At 39.3% G+C, this 21,874-nt stretch overlaps 1 protein-coding gene across 7 annotated transcripts in view; it reads right to left on the minus strand.

Moving 5' to 3' along the window:
• The window catches only part of MYO9A (myosin IXA), a 321,690-nt gene that overhangs the window by 270,694 nt on the left and 29,122 nt on the right, over window positions 1–21,874 (minus strand). For 3 of the 7 annotated variants that reach the window (XM_044231270.1, XM_044231271.1, XM_044231268.1), the window contains exon 1: window positions 21,339–21,577. The exons of 1 other annotated variant lie outside the window; for it this stretch is intronic. The gene's annotated coding sequence lies outside the window, so the exon portion shown is untranslated. Of the gene's footprint in view, window positions 1–21,338; window positions 21,579–21,805; window positions 21,826–21,874 lie in introns of those variants that run through there. 3 more of the 7 variants (XM_044231269.1, XM_044231265.1, XM_044231267.1) reach the window with 2 other exon arrangements.

Below are 21,874 nucleotides of genomic sequence, written 5' to 3' on the forward strand. Positions count from 1 at the left end.
CAAAGAAGTTTAATCTTGAAAGTTTTCTTGGATTTTGGTCCTTTTAAAAAAGGGGCTTCATTCACTATGTGTCAAAAACTATATTGTGCCAATGACTTTAAGTGGAATTCTTAACAATCTTATCTCTACTTTGTCATGCTGTGAGATAACAATGCTAAATTAATAACTTATGAAGAATAAGTATTCATGATAAGAAGCTAATAGTTATGTCAAAGTGCAAGTTAACCATTATTTTACTGCACAGCAATTAACTATAAAGCAATTTATAAATTACTTATTGCTATACCAGTAAAATCACAGCTATTATGAATTTTTGAGAAGTCATTCTAGAAATCCAACTTTTCCAATGCACTGGAAGTTCAGCTTTTTTTTTTTTTTTAAAGATTTTATTTATTTATTTGACAAAGAGAGAGAGATCACAAGTAGGCAGAGAGTCAGGCAGAGAGAGAGAGAAGCAGGCTCCCTGCTGAGCAAAGAGCCCAATGCGGGGCTTGATCCCAGGACCCTGAGATCATGACCTGAGCCCAAGACAGTGGCTTAATCCACTGAGCCACCCAGGCGCCCGGAAGTTCAGCTCTTTAAGGATTAGAAGTTGTTTTCAAATACTCTGTATGAAATTATTTCCACAAGATATTTTTTTTTTAAGATTTTATTTATTTACTTGACAAAGATCACAAGTAGGCAGGGAGGCAGGCAGAGAGAGAAGGGAAGCAGGCTCCTCGCTAAGCAGAGAGCCCAATTTGGGGCTTGATCCAGGACCCTGGGATCATGACCTGAGCTGAGGGCAGAGGCTTTAACCTACTGAGCCACCCAGGTGCCCCTGAGCCTCTGCAAGATATTTCTAACTTTATTTCTTTTTAAGTAGAGTATATACTAAATATAACTTACATATTTCTGAAGAATCTGGAAATCTTGTAGTGAATGTCAATTTCTATATGATAGTGGTATTCAGAGAAATTCAGTTTCTCTGAATACTACAGATATACATAAGGATGGTTCTCCATCCCTATCTCAGTATCCTCAAATTGGCTTACTTTTACTTCATAGAAAAGCTTTCCATGCTTCCATGCTGTCAGCCTAACAACCTACAAATGTCCCTCTGTTCTCATTGCTGCCTAATCCATGTGACCTTAGAAACCAAATACTTATCTGAATTGTCTAAAATAAGGCTAACCTCTAAATGAAAGCCTAAGGAATTCTCATACAAGTACAGAAATGTTAACCATACATTTTCATAAATTCTCCATTAATCATCTAGAGACTTTTTTCCTTTTTTGCAACATACCTTTATGGAGAAAATATGGGCTTTATAGTCACACAGGGGTTCAGATCCTACTTTTAGTATTTATTAACTGCATAGTCCTGGGTAAATAATAAACCACCTTCCCTAAAAGTTTGTATACTTGTTAAAAGAAATCACCATCATCATCACCTCACAGTTGCTATGAAGATAAATGTGATACTGAATATTAAAAAACAGTGACTCTTACAAAGTAGGTGCATAATTAAAAGGTCTACTTTCAACTTTTATTCACTTGTTAATGTGGCAAATTTGCTCAATTTTAGCACCATTTATATAGTCAACAAAAATTCCATTTCTTTTTCAACATTTCTAAGTTCTCTAGTATCCAAATATGGTGTCAGTTTCTTTTAGCAAATAGCTTCTGAGTGGGTGCCTGGGTGGCTCAGTGGGTTAAGCCGCTGCCTTCGGCTCAGGTCATGATCTCAGGGTCCTGGGATCGAGTCCCGCATCGGACTCTCTGCTCAGCAGGGAGCCTGCTTCCTCCTCTCTCTCTCTGCCTGCCTCTCTGCCTATTTGTAATCTCTCTCTGTCAAATAAATAAATAAAATCTTTAAAAAAAAAATAGCTTCTGAGTATTTTATGCCTTTCCTGTCCTCTGTAACTGAGACTTCTACTGCATGGCCCAAGCAGCTGAAATCCTTAAGACTGTGCTGGGCACAATGGGGGGGGGGGGTACTGTATTGGGAGTATTTGCAATCCTAAGTGCTCACACTCTAGATGATGAATAAATTTTACAAAGTCAAAGTCTCTGTCTGCTACTCACTAGTCACTACTATGTTACTAGTAACATGACTTTGGGGCAAGCTAGTCTATCTCTCTGAGACTTAATTTCTTCATAATCAAAAAATAATATCCAAAAATATGGTCAATTATTTGAAAGAAAAGAGATTTTAAAAACTAAATAAATTAGAAAATATATATTCTTCAAAGTATCAAAAAGGTGACAAGATAGCAGGGAATCATAAAGCCAAAACATAAGAAAGGGCAGGAACTCAGAGAGGAAAACAGAGTGCTGAAGCCAAGTTTGTCCCCAACCAAAGCCAAACTTGGGCTTTGATTATTCCAGTCTCATAAAGATAGAAGCCAAGCCCAGGGCCCACCCTAGGTAGGTAACTCTGATAGGAGACCCTATACCATACAACTGGAACCCATATAAAATTAACCAAAGAAAAGCTCTTGCATTCTAACCCATGCCCTAAGAACTATAATGAAAGTTGCTTTGGCACTGAACTGTAAAGGAAAAGGAGAAAGGAGAGTTCCTGTCAAATTATAACTTCTTCAGTACAGGGACAGCTATAAGTACTTTAGGATCTGGGAAGCCAGAGATCTCTGCTGAAACCATTCAACTCTTTTGTTGTAGCTTGGAAACAGCCACAGACTATTAAACAAATGAGCATGCTGCCTTCCAATAAAACTTTATTTATGGACACTGAAAGTTAAGTTTCATATAATTTTTACATGTCACGAAATATTTTTTTCTAATCATCTAAAATCTAAAAACCATTCTTAGCTTGCAACCTTACAAAACCAGGTAGCACAGAGCAGTTTGCCTTAAGTTATAATAGTAAGACACACCACCACTTAAACTACCACTATCCTACATACACAGATTTGTGACCCTAATTCACATCACCTGGATGGCAACACAAAACAAAACAGATCAGGCACCTGGCTCAGTCCGTTAAGTGTTTGCCTTCAGCTCAGGTCATGATTTCAGGATCCTGGGAATGAGTCCCACATCAAACTCTCTGCTCAGTGGGGAAACTGCTTCTCCCTCTCATTCTCTGTGCTGTGCTCTCCCTCTCTCTGTCTCAAATAAATAAATAAAATCTTTACAAAAAACAAAAACAGGTTACAGGCATTTAGGACATGCCTGTGCAAATGTCACAAATAATGTCCCAAGGAAAGGCATTATTTAGACGAAGCACAAAGAAAACAAAACATCATGAATGAGAGCAAGTAAATAAAGGTTAGAAACAGATCTGCAAAAATGTCAGATATTGGAAATGTTCGTACACAAAACATAAAATAGCTGCTTACTAATGTTTAAAGCAAAAAAGGAAACTGAAAATATTAAAATGGAACAAGAACCGTAAAAAATGACTTGGACAATACGGGAAACAACTTCTAAAATCATGAAAAACAACAATTAAAACTAAAAATAAAATGGAATAGTGAAGAAGAAATTACCCATAATGAAACAGGAAAAACATAAGAAAAACAAGTGAAGAAACACATAAGAAAAAGAGAATAATTAATAGATATATAAATTGGAGATCCAGAAGAGTACTGAAATCATAACACCATGTTCTTTGAAAGCAACCAAAAATCAGTAATAAAATGATGACTAGGAGTTAACAAATGGTATCTTTAACACCAACATACATTCCATCCCACATACCCCTACACAAGGTAATGCTCACACTCTTCCCCACCTTCTCTCCCCATTGAACTTGGATGGACCTTTTTAACTGTCTCCACCAACAAAGTGCAATAAAGTGAGGCTGTATGACTTCTGAGGTTAGGTCATAAACAGTAACATAGGTTCCACCTAGCACTTTCTTCCTCAGGAATCCCAATGTTCATACCAGAACAACACTTTAAAAGCTCCACGGAGGGGTGCCTGGGTGGCTCAATCGTTAAGCATTTGCCTTCAGCTCAGGTCATGATCCCAGGGTCCTGGAATGGAGCCCCGCATCGGGCTCCCCACTCAGCAGGAAGCCTGCTTCTCCCTCTCCCACTCCTCCTGCTTGTGTTCCCTATCTTGCTGTGTCTCTCTGTGTCAAATGAATAAAATCTTTTAAAAATAAAAAGGAGATATAAATAAATAAATAAATAACGAAAGCTCCATGGAGAGCACCTGGGTGGCTCAGTCAGGAGTTAAACATCTGCTTTCAGCTCAGGTCATGATTCCCGGGTCCTGGGATCAAGTTCCACATCAAGCTCCCTACTTCTCCCCCTCCCTCTGCTGCTCCTCCTGCTCATACTCACACACATGCTCTCTCTCACTCTCTCTCAATAAATAAATAAAACCGTTAAAAAAAAAAATGGTCCAAGGAAAAATCCACATGGAAGGGAACTGAAGCAGAATTGACAAGCTGAAATGCTCCTGAATTCCTGACCCACAAAAACTGTAAATGAGGGCGCCTGCGTGGCTCAGTGGGTTGAGCCGCTGCCTTCGGCTCAGGTCATGATCTCAGGGTCCTGGGATCGAGTCCCGCATCGGGCTCTCTGCTCAGCAGGGAGCCTGCTTCCTCCTCTCTCTCTCTCTGCTTGCCTCTCTGCCTACTTGTGATCTCTGTCAAATAAATAAATAAATAAATAAAAATTTAAAAAAAAAAAACTGTAAATGATAATAAAGCCACTACATTTTGGGCTTAACTTGTCATGTCTCAAAAGATGACTAACTGCTTCTCCCCCTGCTTGTTCTCAAATAAATAAATAAAATCTTTTTTATAAATAAAATACAGTCCTAAATAATTCATGTGACAAATAAGTAATTAGAAAATATTTTCAACTAGACTATACAAAAATACTTGTGAGATGCAGCTAAAGCAATACTTGACAGGGAAACTTATAACTCTAAATAGGTATAACAGAAAAAACAAATATCAGGGAACCATCTATTCAAGAAGATAGGAAAAGAATAGCAAGATAAACCCAGGACAAGTAAAAGGAAGTAACAGAAATGAGAATTAAAAGAAAATGTATATTAGAAAGGTCCAGGGTGCCTGGGTGGCTCAGTTGGTTAAAGGTCTGCTCAGGTCATGATCTCAAGCTCCTGGGATAGAGCCCCAAATCAGGCTCCCTGATTAAATGGGTCTACTTCTCTTTCTCCCTCTGCCCCTGTTCCTCCCCCCTCCCCAACCTGCTGATGCTTTCTCCCTCTCAAATAGATAAAATCTTTAAGAGAGAAAGGCCCAACAAAGCCAGAAGTTGGGCCCCTAAAAAATAATAAACTGGCAAACTTCTGGCAAGAATGATGAGGGAAAAAAAAAAGAAAGGGATCAGGAATGACAAAGGGGGCAAAAACTACTACAAGTGCTGCACATGTTATAATACTAAGTAAATTTTTAAATAAAGATGAAACTGAAAAGAAATCCTAAAAATACATGTAACTTAGCAAAACTTACTCAAGACACAGAAAACTTAAGTGGTCCCATTAAAATAAAACAAAATACAATGACTCTAATATAAAAAAATCTTCCCATAAAGAAAAGTCTAGAGCCATACTGCTTTACAAGTTCTCCCAAATACTCAAGGAATAAATCCACTCTTAAATAAATTCTTCCCAATTCTTTTTATGAAGCTGGCATAACTCTCAAATCAAAAATTCTGGCAAGGACCAGACTAGAAAGAGAAATCATAAGCCAATCTTACCCCTGAACTTGTACGGAAAAATTCCAAACAAATATTAGCAAACAAAAATCAGGATTATAAGTATAATATACTATAACCAAGTGAGGCATATCCCAGGAAAGCAAAGATAAAACCAATATTACTATCAGATGGCCAATTAATATAACCAACCATATTTTAAGAAATCCCTAAAAATTCAGTATTTAGTCATGTCTCAAAAGGAGTCTTCACAAACTAGGAATTGAAAAGAACATCCTCGGGGTGCCTGGGTGGCTCAGTGGGTTAAAGCCTCTGCCTTCGACTCAGGTCATGATCTCCAGGGTCCTGGGATCGAGCCCCACATCGGGCTCTCTGCTCAGCAGGGAGCCTGCTTCCTCCTCTCTCTCTGCCTGCCTCTCTGCCTACTTGTGATCTCTCTGTCAAATAAATAAATAAAATCTTAAAAAAAAAAAAAAACGAAAGCGATCTTTAAAAAAAAAAAGAACGTCCTCAATTTCATAAAAAGGTACCTACAAAAACCTACAGCGTAGTTAATGGGGAAAGCCTAAACATTTTTCCTTTGGTATCAGGAACAAGATAAAGATGACTGACCCCTACATCCTTCTATCAACATTATACCGGTGATCCCAAGCACATAGGAAGCCAAGGGAAAAAAAAAAAAAAAAAAAAGGCATAAGGATTAGAAACAAGAAATAAAACTGTTTTTATTTGCATACGACATAATTGTGTATATGGAAAATTTGATAGAATCTACAAACTCTTGTTAATTTTATAATTTGCTACAAATTGAGGATGTAAACAGACATTTTTCCAAAGAAGACATATAGATGGCCAACAAACACATGAAGAGGTGCTCAAATCACTAATTATCAGGGAAATGCAAATTAAAACTACAATGAGATACCATGTTGTACTTGTCAGAATGACCAGAATCAAAAAGGCAAGAAATAACTGCTGGAGAGGATACAAAGAAAAAGGAATCCTCACACCCTCGTGGGAATGCAAATTGGTTCAGCCACTGTGGAAAACAGTATGGAGGTTTCTCAAAAAATTAAAAATTGGGGGCAGCTGGGTGGCTCAGTGGGTTAAGCCTCTGCCTTTGGCTCAGGTCATGATCTCAGGGTCCTGGGATCGAGCCCTGCATCAGGCTCTCTGCTCAGCGGGGAGCCTGCTTCCCCTCTCTCTCTGCCTGTCTCTGCCTACTTGTGACCTCTCTTGACAAATAAATAAAAAAAATCTTTTTAAAAAATTAAAAATTGAAATACCATATAATCCAGTAATCCTACTATTGGGTATTTACCAGAAAGAAAGAAAACAAAACCCTAATTTGTGGGGCGCCTGGGTGGCTCAGTGGGTTAAAGCCTCTGCCTTCAGCTCAGGTCATGATGCCAGGGTCCTGGGATCGAGCCCCACATCAGGCTCTCTGCTCGGCCTCTCTGCCTACTTGTGATCTTTGTCTGTCAAATAAAGAAATAAAAAACCTTTAAATATATATATATTTGAAAAGATATATGCACCCCAATGTTTAGGGCAGCACTGTTTACAAGTGGCCAAGATATGGAAAAAACCTAAGTGTCCATCAGTAGATGAATGAATAAAGAAGATGTGGTATATATGTGTGTGTATACACCTGTGTGTATACATATATATGTACATACATATAATGGAATATTACTCAGCCATAAAAAAGAATGAGAGCTTGCCATTTGCAATAACATGGATGGGCTTAGAAAGCATTATGCAAGTGTAATAAATCAGACAGAGAAAGACAAATATATCGTATCACTTTTATGTGGAATGTAAAAAAAAAAAAAGGACAAACAAAAAAAGGCAGAAACAGACCCATAAATACAGAGAACTGGTGGTTGCCAGAGGGAGGAGGTTTAGGGGTTGGACAAAATGAATGAAGGGGAGTGGGAGGTACAGTCTTCTAGTTATGGAATGAATAAGGCACTGGGATGAAAGGTATGGCAAGGGAATAAAAAGAAAAAAAAAGAAACAGATATAAATTGATATTAGTTTCATATATCTATATACAAGCAACAATTAGAAAATAATCTTTTTTTTTAAGATTTATTTGACAGAGAGAGATCACAAGTAGAGAGAGAGAGAGAGAGAGAGAGAGAGAGAGGGAGGAGGAAGCAGGCTCCCTGCCTAGCTGAGAGCCCGATGTGGGACTCGATCCCAGGACCCTGAGATCATGACCTGAGCTGAAGGCAGAGGCTTAACCCACTAAGCCACCCAGGCAGCCCAGAAAATAATCTTTTAAAGATATCACTATTTAAAATTGCATCAGAAAATATGAAGTGCTCAGGAGTCTAACAAATAATGGACAAAGTATCTACTAAAAAAATGAGACTTAGTTATGAATCATTACCAAAATGGAAAGATATCCATTGAGACTATAAGACTCAATGCTGGAAAAATATCAGTTCTCCCCCAAATTAATCTACAGAATCAATTAAGTCTCACTAAAAATCCCAAATGTTGTTTCTATATTGGATTATTTAGTGTGTATGTCTGTGTGCGGAATTTGACAGTGATTCTAAAATATATATGAAAGTGCAATGGGCCAAAAACAGCCAAGACTCTCCTGATAAGCAAGCACAATGTAGGAAGACTTGCTTCACCAGATATCAAAACCTATAAAGCTAGAAGTAGTTAAGAGTGTGTTACACATTCAGGAATAGAAAGACCAATACAGCAGAGGGCCAAGTCCAGAAACGCACCTACACAAAGATGGATACTTAATATATGTCAGATCTGGCACTGAGATCAGCTTAGAAAAGATAAACTTTAGAAAAGATAAACTTTTCAAAATCAATGTTAGGATAATCAAATATCCATGTGGGGTGGGAATAAAATGAAACTAGACCTCCCTAATTATACAGAAAATCTATTCCAGATAAAGAGCAAATTTTTGAAAAGTTAAAACTTAAAAGCTCTTAGATAATAATGGAGAACGTCTACTGTAACGTAGCCTAGGAAACGGTTTCTTTAAAAGGGTTCAAAAGCGCTAGCCAAAGTTGATAAATGCAACTACATTAAAACTGAAAAATTCTGTTGATCAACAGGCACCACAAAAAGAGTAAAATAACAAGCCAAAACCATAAGATAATTGTAAAAGGTATAACTAAAGGACCAGCATCCAAAACAAATACAGAATTCCTAAAAATCAGTAAGAAAAGCTGAAACCACCTAAAAGAAAAATATTGGGCAAACAACAGGAACATCATATGAAGAAACTACGAAAGATGTACTTCATTAACAATCATAGAAATTCAAGTTAAAATCAAGAGATACACCCTTCAGATTGGCAATGCCAAGCATTAAGAATGTAGAGCAATGGAGTGGCACTTGGCTGGCTCAGTCAATGGAGCCAGCAACTCTTGATCTTGGGGTTGTGGATTCAAGACCCCTGCTGGGTGGGTAAAGAGATTACTTAAAAATAAAATCTTTAAAAAATAAAAATGTAAAGCAATGGGAACTCAAATACTGTGTTATTTAAGTATAAACTAACATAATAATTCTGAAAAACACTTTGCCAAGTTGAACATGTACATACCTCACAACCTGACAAATCCATTCCTACATATTCTAGAGAAACATCTGCACACTTGCAAATATGAAATAAAAGACCACTCACCACCAAATTGTATAATAGCAAGGAAACGAAATAAACTTAAATGTCCATTAAAACGAGAATGAAAAAAAAAACTAGAATGAATAGATAGTAGTGTAATCGTGAAACAAAATACTTGACCACAATGAAATCTAATGAACTATGGCTAATTACAACAACCTACAACAAATTTCACAAATGCTGAACTAAACATTTCATTTCATTTTATTTTATTTACTGAGACAGCAGGGGTAGGGAGCAGAGGGAGAGGGAGAAGAACCTTAAGCAGGCTCCATGCCCAGCACAGAGCACAACACCATGCTGCATCTCACTACTCTGAGACCACGTCCTCAGCAGAAATCAAGAGTTGGATGCTTAACCAACTGAGCCACTCAGGTCCCCCTGAACTCAATTTCTTCGATCACATAATGTACTATATGAAGTTCAGAAACAAGAAAAACTAGGGGTGCCTGGGTGGCTCAGTGTGTTAAGCCGCTGCCTTCGGCTCGGGTCATGATCTCAGGGTCCTGGGATCAAGCCCCGCATCGGGCTCTCTGCTCAGCAGGGAGCCTGCTTCCTCCTCTCTCTCTGCCTGCTTGTCATCTCTCTCTGTCAAATAAATAAATAAAATCTTAAAAAAAAAAAAAAAGAAATGAGAAAAAAGAAAAATGAGAAATGTTTATGAATAGGTAACCTGAGATTCAAAATCATGAACCAAAGCAAGAAAATGATAGTCAAAAAATTAGGGTACAGAGGCACCTCACCGGCTCAGTCATTTAAGCATCTGCCTTCAGCTCTGGTCATGATCCCAGGCTTCCTGCTCAGCAGGGAAGACCCACTCTACCTTTGCCCCTCCCCCACTCATTCTCTCTGGCTCTCTCCCTGGTTCTCTCTCTCTCCAAAAAATAAAATGTTTTAAAAAATAAATTAGGGTATTAACTACTTCCACAAAGGGGGATGTATATCAACAAGAGCAAGGGAAGAGAGAGGTATGGGGGAGGCAATCCTGTATTGTTGGTCTGAATGATAACAACACAAATACTGACTTCACAATTTTCTTTAAACTGCAAGTTTTATTCTATTTTCCTGTATATATGAATAAAGAGGAAAAGTAACAACTACATACAACTGCTTTGTAATTTAATACAATAAAGCAACTTACGTAAGTATGATACCTAGTTTGCATTAAAAAAAAACTACTACAATTACATAATTTTTATATCCTCCAAAGTTGCTTATGGTAGATACTCCAATACATTGTCCAGTAAATGAAACAAATTCAGACGGTAAATACACTTACCATGGTGAACACTGCCTAATGGGTCATGTACAGAACATACTATGGAGTCCCAATGTTGTACACCTGAAACTAATACAACATTGTAGGTCAACTACACTTCAATTAAAGAAAACCCAATAAGTGAAATAAATTACTTAGAGTCACTGGAGTAAAAGGCAATTTAATGAATGGCTAGGTTGCCTAACTTCCAGTTTCTACTTCACAAGCCCCAGAGCTTGAATTCCTGCTATCTTAAGAGGTACCCTTCGCTCTACCTTTGATATTCCCAATCTCTTAGTCTCTATACTCACAGTATACATCTTACTATACATCAGACTGTCAGCAACTGTCACTGAACGCTTGGAATCTAAAAATCTGAGAGGTTTAAGGCAGAAAAGAGGAACAGGAAAAGCTAAAATTAGGGAGAGGGAAATTGTGGGGGAAAAAAACAGTGGGGAGAGAACTTGAGTTATCCTTACATGAAAACACCCAGAACATCAGTTCTTTAGTTCTAATGCTTTAAGAAGCCAAGAAGCAGAGGGAGGAAAAAAAAAAAATAAATCATCTATTGTCTGACCCAGGTTTCATACAACAATTAAACAAGAATTACACTGATATCAGTTACCTAATATTTAGGGGCAAGAAAGTGTTTCTATATCCCAAGATATATCTACTTCTGAAAGTCTCTTAACAAAAAAATAAATAAATAAATAAATAAATAAAGCTCCCTAAAAATATAAGCTCTCTGGAAGAAACCAATTCCTTCTCAATTACTTGAGGGAAGAAACTTTATTTTTAATGAATTTATTCCATATGTATTACTTATTAATCCAAAAGATTAAACACATATATCAGATCTAGACTCATTCATAAAATCACGGTACGTCAGCACAGCAGAATATTATGAATCCATGAGAAAGATCTGAATGCACCACTATGGAGTGCTCTCCAAAATATATTAAGTGGAGGAAAAAAAAAGAGGTACAGAACAGTGTATGTACCTAGATACACACACACACACACACCCCTACCTTTGTCATATGAAGGGAGAATACATACATACATCTTATTTTTGAAAGAAAAAAAAATTCTGGAATGAAATCAAAAACTCACAAAAAATGGTTACCTCTATGGGAGAGCAAAAATTAAGAGTTTCAGTGTAAGAGCTTAAAACAACTTTTTAAAAAAAGACTGAATAAAGAAACCCCACAATATTAAATTTGAATTAAAATTATCAATATGGGGGTGCCTGGGTGGCTCAGCTGGTTAAGCAACTGCCTTCAGCCCAGGTCATGGTCCCGGAGTCCTGGGATTGAGTCCCAATTAGGTTCCCAGCTCCATAGGGAGTCTGCTTCTCCCTCTGACCTCCCCTCTCATGCTCTCTCACTCTGTCTCTCTCTCTCTCTCTCTCTCTTAAATAAATAAAATCTTAAAAAAAAAAATATCAATATGACCTCATGCTTTTTTTCTCCTCCAGACAAGACCCAGAAGCAATGATAGTCCCATCATCCTCCACTATAAGGAGACAGAGCTCCTTAGAGAAATCGCTGATTGCAGTCAGCGATTTAGACTGCAATCGCAGTCTAAAACAGGAAAAGTCCATGGTGAGCCAAGATATCTTGGAAAAAAGTAAGGACTCACTCAAAGACTAATAATGTATTTATGCAAAAAAAAAAAACTGATGGGGGCACCTGGGTGACGCAGCAGGCTAAGCATCTGACTCTTGATTCCAGCTCAGGTCATGATCTCAGTGTTGTAAGATCACCTGAGTCAGGCTCCACGCTCAGCATGGAGTCTGCTTGAGATTCTCTTTCCCTCTCCTTCTGCCCCTCCCCCTGCTCATGCTCTCTTGCATAGGCATGCACACACAATTTCTCTTTAAATACATAAAATCTTAAAAAAAAAAAAAAAAAAGGAAGAAGAACAAGGAGTATGCTTGGAGGGGCTCCCAATGTCCTTATTTGAGACGATTTCAGCATCGAAAAAACAATGTAACTCACTATAACACAACAAATAAAAACCCGAGAGAATATAAAACCATTCACTGTCACCATTGCAGATAACCATTAGACCAAAGGCTCACTTGAAAATTAGATGAGAAAGAATTAAGCATTGATTTACTCCGCCCTTTAGGAGGAACTAGAGTTCACTCCCAGCGGATGGAAGATTATAAAGTTTTGTTAACTGAAGAATGATAACTAATTACAGAATTAGAAAAATCACCAATTCTCAACCTTCAATTAAGTAAATAATTTGCCTAAGATTCAATAAAAGATGCTAAAATTATTAGATAAAACATACTTTAAGGGGCACCTGGGTGGCTCAGTGGGTTGAGCCGCTGCCCTCGGCTCGGGTCATGATCTCAGGGTCCTGGGATCGAGTCCCGCGTCGGGCTCTCTGCTCAGCGGGGAGCCTGCTTCCCTTCCTCTCTCTCTGCCTGCCTCTATGCCTACTTGTGATCTCTGTCTGTCTTATAAATAAATAAATAAAATCTTTAAAAAAAGAAAACATACTTTAAGAATGGAATTTTATATGATACCAAAGTATTACCTCCACAGATTATTGTACTTAATGATCACAGCAGGAAAAATACATTCCCACAATCAATGTAGGGACAGCAAACACCAACCTTAAATTTCATAAAATTTTTATCACGAATGGTGATAGTATGTACCTCCCATAATATGTAACGTGAAATATAACATCACCTGTGATGCATTCTTGCCAAAACTTTTTTAACAAGCATCTAATCAACCCCTTAAAATATAACTTCCAGTTGGGACGCCTGGGTGGCTCAGTTGGTTAAGCAGCTGCCTTCGGCTCGGGTCATGGTCCCAGGGTCTTGGGATCGAGTCCCACATCGGGCTCCTTGCTCAGCAGGGAGCCTGCTTCCCCCTCTGCCTCTGCCTGCCATTCTGTCTGCCTGTGCTTGCTCTCTCTCCCTCTCTCTCTCTGATAAATAAATAAAATCTTTAAAAAATATATATAACTTCCAGTTTGTAAGATACACAGTGAGCAAAGGAACAAGTAAAACAAGAGCACAAAGAAACAGATAACTGTAGAAAACAAGCCATTCTCCAAGGAAATGATCTGATCTTCTCAAAGAACTATCAATAACATAAGAAAGAAATGCAGAGAAAGGAGATTTTCTAGATTAAAAGAGACTAAAAAGATAATCAACTGCAATGCAAAAATCTTGACTGAATTCTCGTTTGAAAAAATCATTTTATGGAACAAATGGAAAAATCTAAATACAGACTGAATCTTAAATGCTATTAGGAAATTACTGTTATTTTTCTTAAATGTTGGTAATGGTGACTATGGAGAATACCTATTTTCTTTTCTTATTTTTTTTTTTTAAGCTTTATTTACTTAAATAATCTCTACACCCAAGGTTGGGCTCATGACCCTGAGAATCAAGAATCACTAGCTCTTCTGAATGAACCAGACAAGTACCCCAAAAATATCTATTTTCTTAGAAGACAAATACTTAAGTATTTTGAGGTAAACATAATATTTACAGCTTTCAAAGATTAAGTAAAAGTATAGAAGTACACAAACATATGGAAAGCAAATATGGATGGCTATTGGTAACCTGAATCTAGGTGGCAGACCTATCAATTACCTTTGTTCTAATTGTTCAACTTTTCAATATTTTTCTAAGTTTTTTTATTATAAAAAAAAAAAAAGGAGGGGAGGGGCAGGGAAGAGAACTAAAAGAAGACAAAGTTGCAAAAGCAAGTAAGTAAAAAATACGATCTAAAAGTCGTTTATAAACACATATCTGGGGCGCCTGGGTGGCTCAGTGGGTTAAACCTCTGCCTTCGGCTCATGATCCCAGACTCCTGGGACGGAGCCCGGTATGGCCTGCTTCGCCTACCCCCTTTCTCTCTGCCTGCCTCTCTGCCTACTTATGATCTCTGTCAAATAAATAAAATTTTAAAAAAAAGCACACATATCTACAGAGTCACCTGAAGAACTTCCTCCGTTACATTTAAAAAAGAAAAAAATTCAGAGATTACTCATCCCACTATCATCTGATCAATGTAAGTAAACAGATTTCAAACAAATACTTACACACTACAAACAGCAATAGTACTACAATCTGTCAATGATTTAAGGAATGTTTGTCATTGGCAAACAGAACGCTTTCTTATACCTCACAGTGAATCAAAATATATTCTAACACATCTATTAATCAAGAAAAGCATTTCTTTGAAATTTCTTTACTTCAAAATTATGATCACACTTGAAAGACAGCTAGCCAACTATCTTTCTAAGATTTACTTCTATTAGCACCTAACTTTGATTAGCCATGTATTTTTAACGCCCCACAATGAAATTCTTTAAATTTCTGATCTCCTATTTAAATATAAGCATTTGGGGGGGGGGGCTTGTTGAATATCAACTAAGTGCCTACTCTTTTAAGTAAAGTGTTTAATGATAACCTTGTCTCAGGTAAATATTTCTAATTGAGAAAAGAACATTTTTTTTTTTTTTTTTGACAGACAGAGATGACAAGCAGGCAGAGAGGCAGGCAGAGAGAGAGGAGGAAGCAGGCTCCCTGTTGAGCAGAGAGCCTGATGCGGGGCTCGATTCCAGGACTCTGGGACCATGACCTGAGCCGAAGGCAGAGGCTTTAACCTGCTGAGCCCACCCAGGTGCCCCGAGAAATGAACATTCTTGAAGCTCAGAAACGTTAAATGACTTGCCTATAAATGACAGCTTATGAAGTGAGGGAGGCTGGAAACTGAACTGAGGTCACTGGAAACCCAGGTTTGAAAGTCCATATTCTTTCCACTTAACTGGCCTTAACGGATTTAATATTTACAGACAAAAAAGCCCATCTAAGGAGAAAGTTTGTTTAAAAAAACACTTTCTTATTCAAAAAACTACATAATGATAAAGAAAAATCAAAACTGAGAAAAAGAAAAAATACGCTCTAAAATTATTGCTGGTTGTAAAAAAGAACCAATTCGTAGCAAGCCAGCTGTCTATGACATAGGACAGCTAGTACTTTCCTAACTGTACATGTAAAATTACACTCCAGTTGCCCGTTGGATGACCCTTCTACCAAAATATGCTAGCAACATAATTCACATTAAAACTCAGAGGCCAAACACCATTTGGAAAGAGCTTTACGTGTTTACACATCTCCAGCAAGTTCACCATTCAAAATTAATAGGCGATTTTCAACAAATATTCTTTGATCTATGATATCCTTTTTTGACACTCTAAAATATTAAACTTATAAACAAGAAAATCTACCAAAATACAAACATCCCACAACTGAATATTAGAATATTAATACAATGCGATTTTAAATTTGTCTGTTACATATTGGTATGCAAAACTGCACTTCTACAACATAACTTATGTTTGTTCTTTCTATAGGATCAAAATCCCAATATCTTTGTCTCTTTTATTTTTAAAGATGCACACAAAATACATAGAAAAATCTGTACGTTGAAGAGTTTTTCCTATTTAAAATTAAATCCTCTTTAAACTGGATAAGTAACTAGAAGAGCACATGAGGTGACTTATGGAGTCGTGATATTCTGCATCTTACTATGAGTGTTGATTACACTGATGTGTTTACTTGATGAAAATTCATTTAGGATCTGTGTACTTTTTTGTACACTTTGTAATTTATAAAAAGCTTATTTAAATTCCCAATCTAAAAACCTTTCTTCCTATATTATAGGGATATCAAAGAAGCTAAAGCCTAGTGAAGAAAACAGACAAGTAATTAGGAAGTTCACTAGGGAGCTATGACAGAAGCAAATACTACGTAGGAGCACTCAGGAGTGGCATCTGACTCAGCCTAGAGGTTAAAAAAAAAAAGCTTCCTGAAGATATAACTGACCTGAGTTCTCAATGGGAGAAGGGAAAGATAAGAAAGGAACAGAGATGCTAAGACCAGAGAAAAAGTGCCTTATCTGAGCAGAAACCCCAGTTCAATAAGGGTGGATCAAAGAATTTAAGGAAGGAAAGCCTAGAGAATTAACAGGTCATGAGGAATCTCACATACACGCCATGCTACAGTTAAGCTTTATCCTGAAAGCAGTGAGAGAGCACTAAAGATCTTTCAATAGTAAAGGACATGATCAGATTTGCTTTTGTACTACAAACGTCATTTATAGTGTGTGCCATACTTGCAATCCCATCTTGTGAGAAATTAGCCTACACACTGCCCCATGCTTTTCACCATTATGATCCTGCCCCACACCCTCAGGCACAAATAAACACATGGCCAACACTAAATGGCCCGGAGTGATCACATGACCCAGGTATACAGACTTGTAGCAGCCTGTGAGAAAAAGACCTGAGCCAAAGAGATTGTTTCTTAGAAATTCAAACCAGAAGATTCCAGGGAGAAGGAAGAAGTCAGTAAACAGGAGCTCAAGTTAAAACAAGAGCATCCAGGAGGCAAAATGTTGGCACAAAAGTAACCGAGTAGTTATAAGGAAGCAGAAGTTAGGAATAAATGGAAGTTAGTTAGAAGACAGCAGAGGAAAAAATGGAATAGAGAGAAAAAGTAAACCTAAGAGAAATAGTAAGAGTAGTTAAGACAAGTTAACCAAAGAGCTCTAGAGTAAAATCTGTCTTTTCCTGCTTCTAGCTTTATTTATTAAACTCCTATTCTTCTTGAGACCAAGTTGTTTAGCTTTTCCCAGGTTCCTTTATGCATGTTTCCTTTCAAAGAAGCACTCTACTACTTACTGTAACTTGAGTCTCCTCTTTGCAAATGAAACAGCCTAACGAAAAGAGCATTTTAGAACACCTAATCTGACAGCAGTGCAGATAATGAATGGGAGGCAAAACAAGAGGCAGAAAAGAGAAAGCAACAAGACCACTAAGAAAGCATTACAGGAGCAGCACAACAGACATCTGGGGTTAAGAGAAAATAGAAACAGGGCACCTGAGTGGCTCAGTCAGTTAAGCATCTGCCTTTAGCTTAGGTCATGATCCCAGAGTCCTGGGACAGAGTCCCACTTAGCGCTCTCCACTAAGCAGGGTGTCTGCTTCTCTCTCTGACCCTCCCCCATCTTGTGCTCGCTCACACTTGCGCGCGCTCTCTCTCTCTCTCTCACTTGCTTTCTCTCAAATAAATAATAAAATCTTTTAAAAAATAAAGTAGAAACAACAAAAATAGCAATAAGATATTATCTGAAATATCATGAGGGAGAATGTGCAGGATTTAATGATACTGGTAGTAAGGTACAGAGTGGAGGATGATTCACAGGTTCCTGAAGACTTCTGGAGATGAAGATCATCATCAAGATAGGATATTGAGGGGCGCCTGGGTGGCTCAGTGTGTTAAGCCGCTGCCTTCGGCTCAGGTCATGATCTCAGGGTCCTGGGATAGAGTCCCGCATCGGGCTCTCTGCTCAGCAGGGAGCCTGCTTCCCTTCCTCTCTCTCTGCCAGCCTCTCTGCCTACTTGTGATCTCTCTCTGTCAAATAAATAAATAAAATCTTTAAAAAAAAAAAAAAAGATAGGATATTGAAAACAAATTTTTTTGTTGCAGTTTGTCTCCCTCTTTTTGGAACAAAGAGAAGTAGAGAAAGAGTTTTATTTTAGGGGCACCTGAAAGGCTCAGTGGGTTAAAGCCTCTGCCTTCCAGTCAGGTCATGATCTCAGGGTCCTGGGATTGAGCCCCACACTGGGCTCACTGCTCAGCAGGGAACTGCTTCCCTTCCTCTCTCTCTCTTTGCCTGCCTCTCTGCCTACTTGTGATCTCTGTCAAATAAATAAAATCTTTAAAAAAAAAAAAAGTTTTATTTTGTACAAGGCTGAAGTGCTTGTGAAATGTGAATCCAAGTGGAGATGTCCATTAGCAGTAATTCACAGAGGTCTAGAGTTAGAGAGAGAGATCTATCTACACAGCAGCTCTAGATTTATGAATACATAAAGTCGATGTTAGATTTTAAAACGTGACCCAAAATTCGCTAATATTTATTTCAAACTAAGTTAAGAGAACCTGAAAAATGATGAAAACAAAGAAAATTAATATTTTGGGCAACCATATTTTCAAACATCCTGCACTTCTCCACAAATGAACACTGAGCCAACTTCTACAAGAGCAAAATCCAAATGATTAGAAAAGATGGGTTTATGGTACTAATTTCTACTGAGGTTTTACTTTTTTTTTTTTAAAGAAAATCTCAGTTTTAAAAAAAATCTAAGTTTATTCCATTTCCCTCATAAACTATCCACCACTAATGTTAACTAAGGGAAAAAACTTAATCACATATTAGACTGTGTACTTCACTATTGATACTTATAGTAAGATTTTTTAAGTAATTTAATCACTTAATTCACTAGCTTTAGACATTCGACTCTACCTACACTGTAAATGTTGGATCTCTGTCCTATAATCTTTTCTCCTCTCATTTATACCTTTTGCCCCAAAAATCTACTACAACCCAGAGGTTGATAATAAACTTAAGCCACAAATCCAGCTACCTCTTGCACATCGAGATCTGACAGAGGTGTAATCACCCAAATGCAACTTGTCACAAATTAAATTCTTCTTTCTTGACAAAAATAAAAATAAAAAATCCCATTCCTCCCTCGTATCAATTCCCACTTCAGTGAAAGGTACAAGCTTGAAAGCTAAATCTTGTATGAACCTTCTCCCTAATCTCAAATCCAATCACCAAGTCCTGTCTACTCCCAATACCCAAATACAGACCCGCTACCATCATTTGCCTGATATTCCTGCCTTTAGTCTTAGACTACTCTTTAATCTACTCTACCCACTGCAGCCACAGTGACCTTTTAAAAATGACAATCTGATAATTTCAGTGCCATAGTTTATATCCTTCAATAACTTGGTAAGTATTATAATCACCATCAAAGCTAGTCACTCCATGGAAGCTCAGAAATTCAATGAGAACTTCAGTTATATCCTTTTTTGTAAATTCAATAAAAAGAGTCACTAGGAAATTTGAAATCCTGATAATTACTTAGGACATAAACAGCTAATACATTTCAAAGAAAAGCGCGTAGTATTGGTTGTAAAAGCAAAGACTAAAAATAATCTCGACATCATAAAAGCAATACTATCCAGCCCATAAATGAGGCATTTCCATATGTACTGTTGTTATATGATTTCTAGGATCTACTATGAGGTAGGGGGTGAAGAGGCAAAAGCTATAGAGTGTACAGGAAGCTACAGAGTGTGAAGTATTTGTAGTGCTTTTTAAGAGTATAATTTAATAATATAAATCTGAGAATGTATAGGTTTGTGTATGCTAAAAATATCACAGGAAGAACCCACATAAAGATGGAAATATAAGTTGCCTCTAAAGAGTGAAAATGGGTGATTGGATAATACAGGGGGAAGAAAAACTTTTTACTGCATATTCTTTTGAATTTCTTGACTTTTATACTATGTCTAATTATTACCTATAATCTCAGTATGATGTTCTCCCTCCTCAGCTTCACACACACAAAATAAAAATTTTAAAAGTACTAACTACAAAAACCTCACTATACTTCATCCCTATACCAACGTTTAAAATTAGATACTGGACATTTAGTGTAACACTACATTTCCTTCTTGACAACTCAGAAGTTCAACTTCCACAAACAAAATTTTATCCACTATTTCACTATTGCTGAGAAGGCTGTTGGTAATGACATCAGTCAACACTGCATGGTAACTGTACTTGCTTCAGGAAGCAGAAATGTATTATTAAATTGACATGAAAATCTTCAAAGATCAAGAAAAACCACAAAACTTACTTTTTTCCAGAAAATTCAAAACAACACATTTTAAAAAATCCCCCGGTATCACTCAAAAACAGAGGGAAAAAATGTGTAAAAATCTACAGGAAGGTGAAGCGAATGATTTACATGGAGACACGGTCACATCCCTTAGAGTAATGTCATTTAATCCTTATAAAGGTCCCTTAAAGTCACACGTTCTACAGAAGACACAAGATGAGAAGCAGGCTGTGTGACCTATCAACACACACACCCTCTGCCCTGGGCTTCCACACTCTTCCCAGTCCCTCCCTTCTCAGCCACCAGATCAAACCCTCCAAACACGGGTGTCAGTTGGTCCCCTTAAGCCCCACGGGCGAGGGGGGGCGGGGAGACACCAGGTTAAGCAAACATCCCTCCAGGATTTAATGGAAAACCCTTTCAACCAAAGAAAAGAGAAAGATAACAAGGTCTGCCCGAGAGAAGGGCTGGGGAAAGGCTACTGTCTGATGATGTCTAAGAGGTGCTGACCAGATCCCCTGGGAGGTGAGAGCATCACCACACTACCCCAAAGCCGAGGTGGTGGGTAGGGCTGATGGAGAGCGAGCTGGGAGGGAAGGGGTCAGCAGGAACCGGGTGGCTGCGATAGACGTGCCGTGGAGCTGGGGGGTCGCTATCGGTTAGGGGGCGGCCGTGACTGGGTCTCGGAGGAACTGTGACCGGTCAGCTTACGGGAGGCCGTAACAGTGCCTGAAGGCTCCCTCCATTAAGAGTCCTAAGAGAGTCCGAGGGGGCTTCTAATGGGCTGTGTTGGGGTGGGGGCCCCAGAACGGCCGGGGCTGGCGGGCCGGGATGGTGTCCGGCCAACGGAAGGTACGCTGGGTGGGGTCTACAAGGGACCCCACGCCGCGATCGCGTGTCTGGGAGGCTCCCGGGCAGACCCGCTCGCGGGGCGTCTCCGCTGGGGCGGGGCGGGGCGGCCCCGCAGGAGCCAAAGAGCTAGACCGAGACGTGGGCCGGGCCGGGCGGCAGGGCCGCTCCGCGGCTTGGGCGGGTCTTACCTCGGGCTCCGCCGCGGTGGCCACCACAGCCCCCTCCTCTTCGCCAGAAGCCACTTCCCACCCGCGGCCCCAGGGTCAGGCCGCCGGAGACAGCAGAGGCTAAGGCCACCAAGGGTCGGACGGTTCCGGGAGGGTGGGCCCAGCAGCCTCAGAGTCCGAGAGAGCGGCCGCCGCGCATCCCCCGCCCTGTCAGAGAGACTCCGCCCGGTCGGGGCAGGCACACACCCCGCCGCACCCCGCCCAGAGAGCACGCGTCGGACCGCCGCCTCAGCCGCTCTCGCTGTCTCTACGGGTGCCGCGGGTACCTCCGCCGCCTCCTCTCACAGTCCTTGCGGTACTCTCAGCAGCCACCGCCAACCGCCGCCGCGTCCCTCGTCTGCTCAGGCCCGCACGCCCCCGACCCCGCGCACGCGGCCCCGCCCCGCGCGACTCCCCGGCTGCAGACGAGCAGGCGCGCGCGCACTTACCTCCCACGCCCCCTACCGCCCGCCGGAGCCGGCCAGGCTGCCGGCCTGGCCCCCGCACGTGACGCCGCC

Source organism: Neovison vison, chromosome 13 (assembly GCF_020171115.1).
Source record: "Neovison vison isolate M4711 chromosome 13, ASM_NN_V1, whole genome shotgun sequence".
In the NCBI taxonomy this organism is placed as follows: Eukaryota; Metazoa; Chordata; class Mammalia; order Carnivora; family Mustelidae; genus Neogale; species Neogale vison.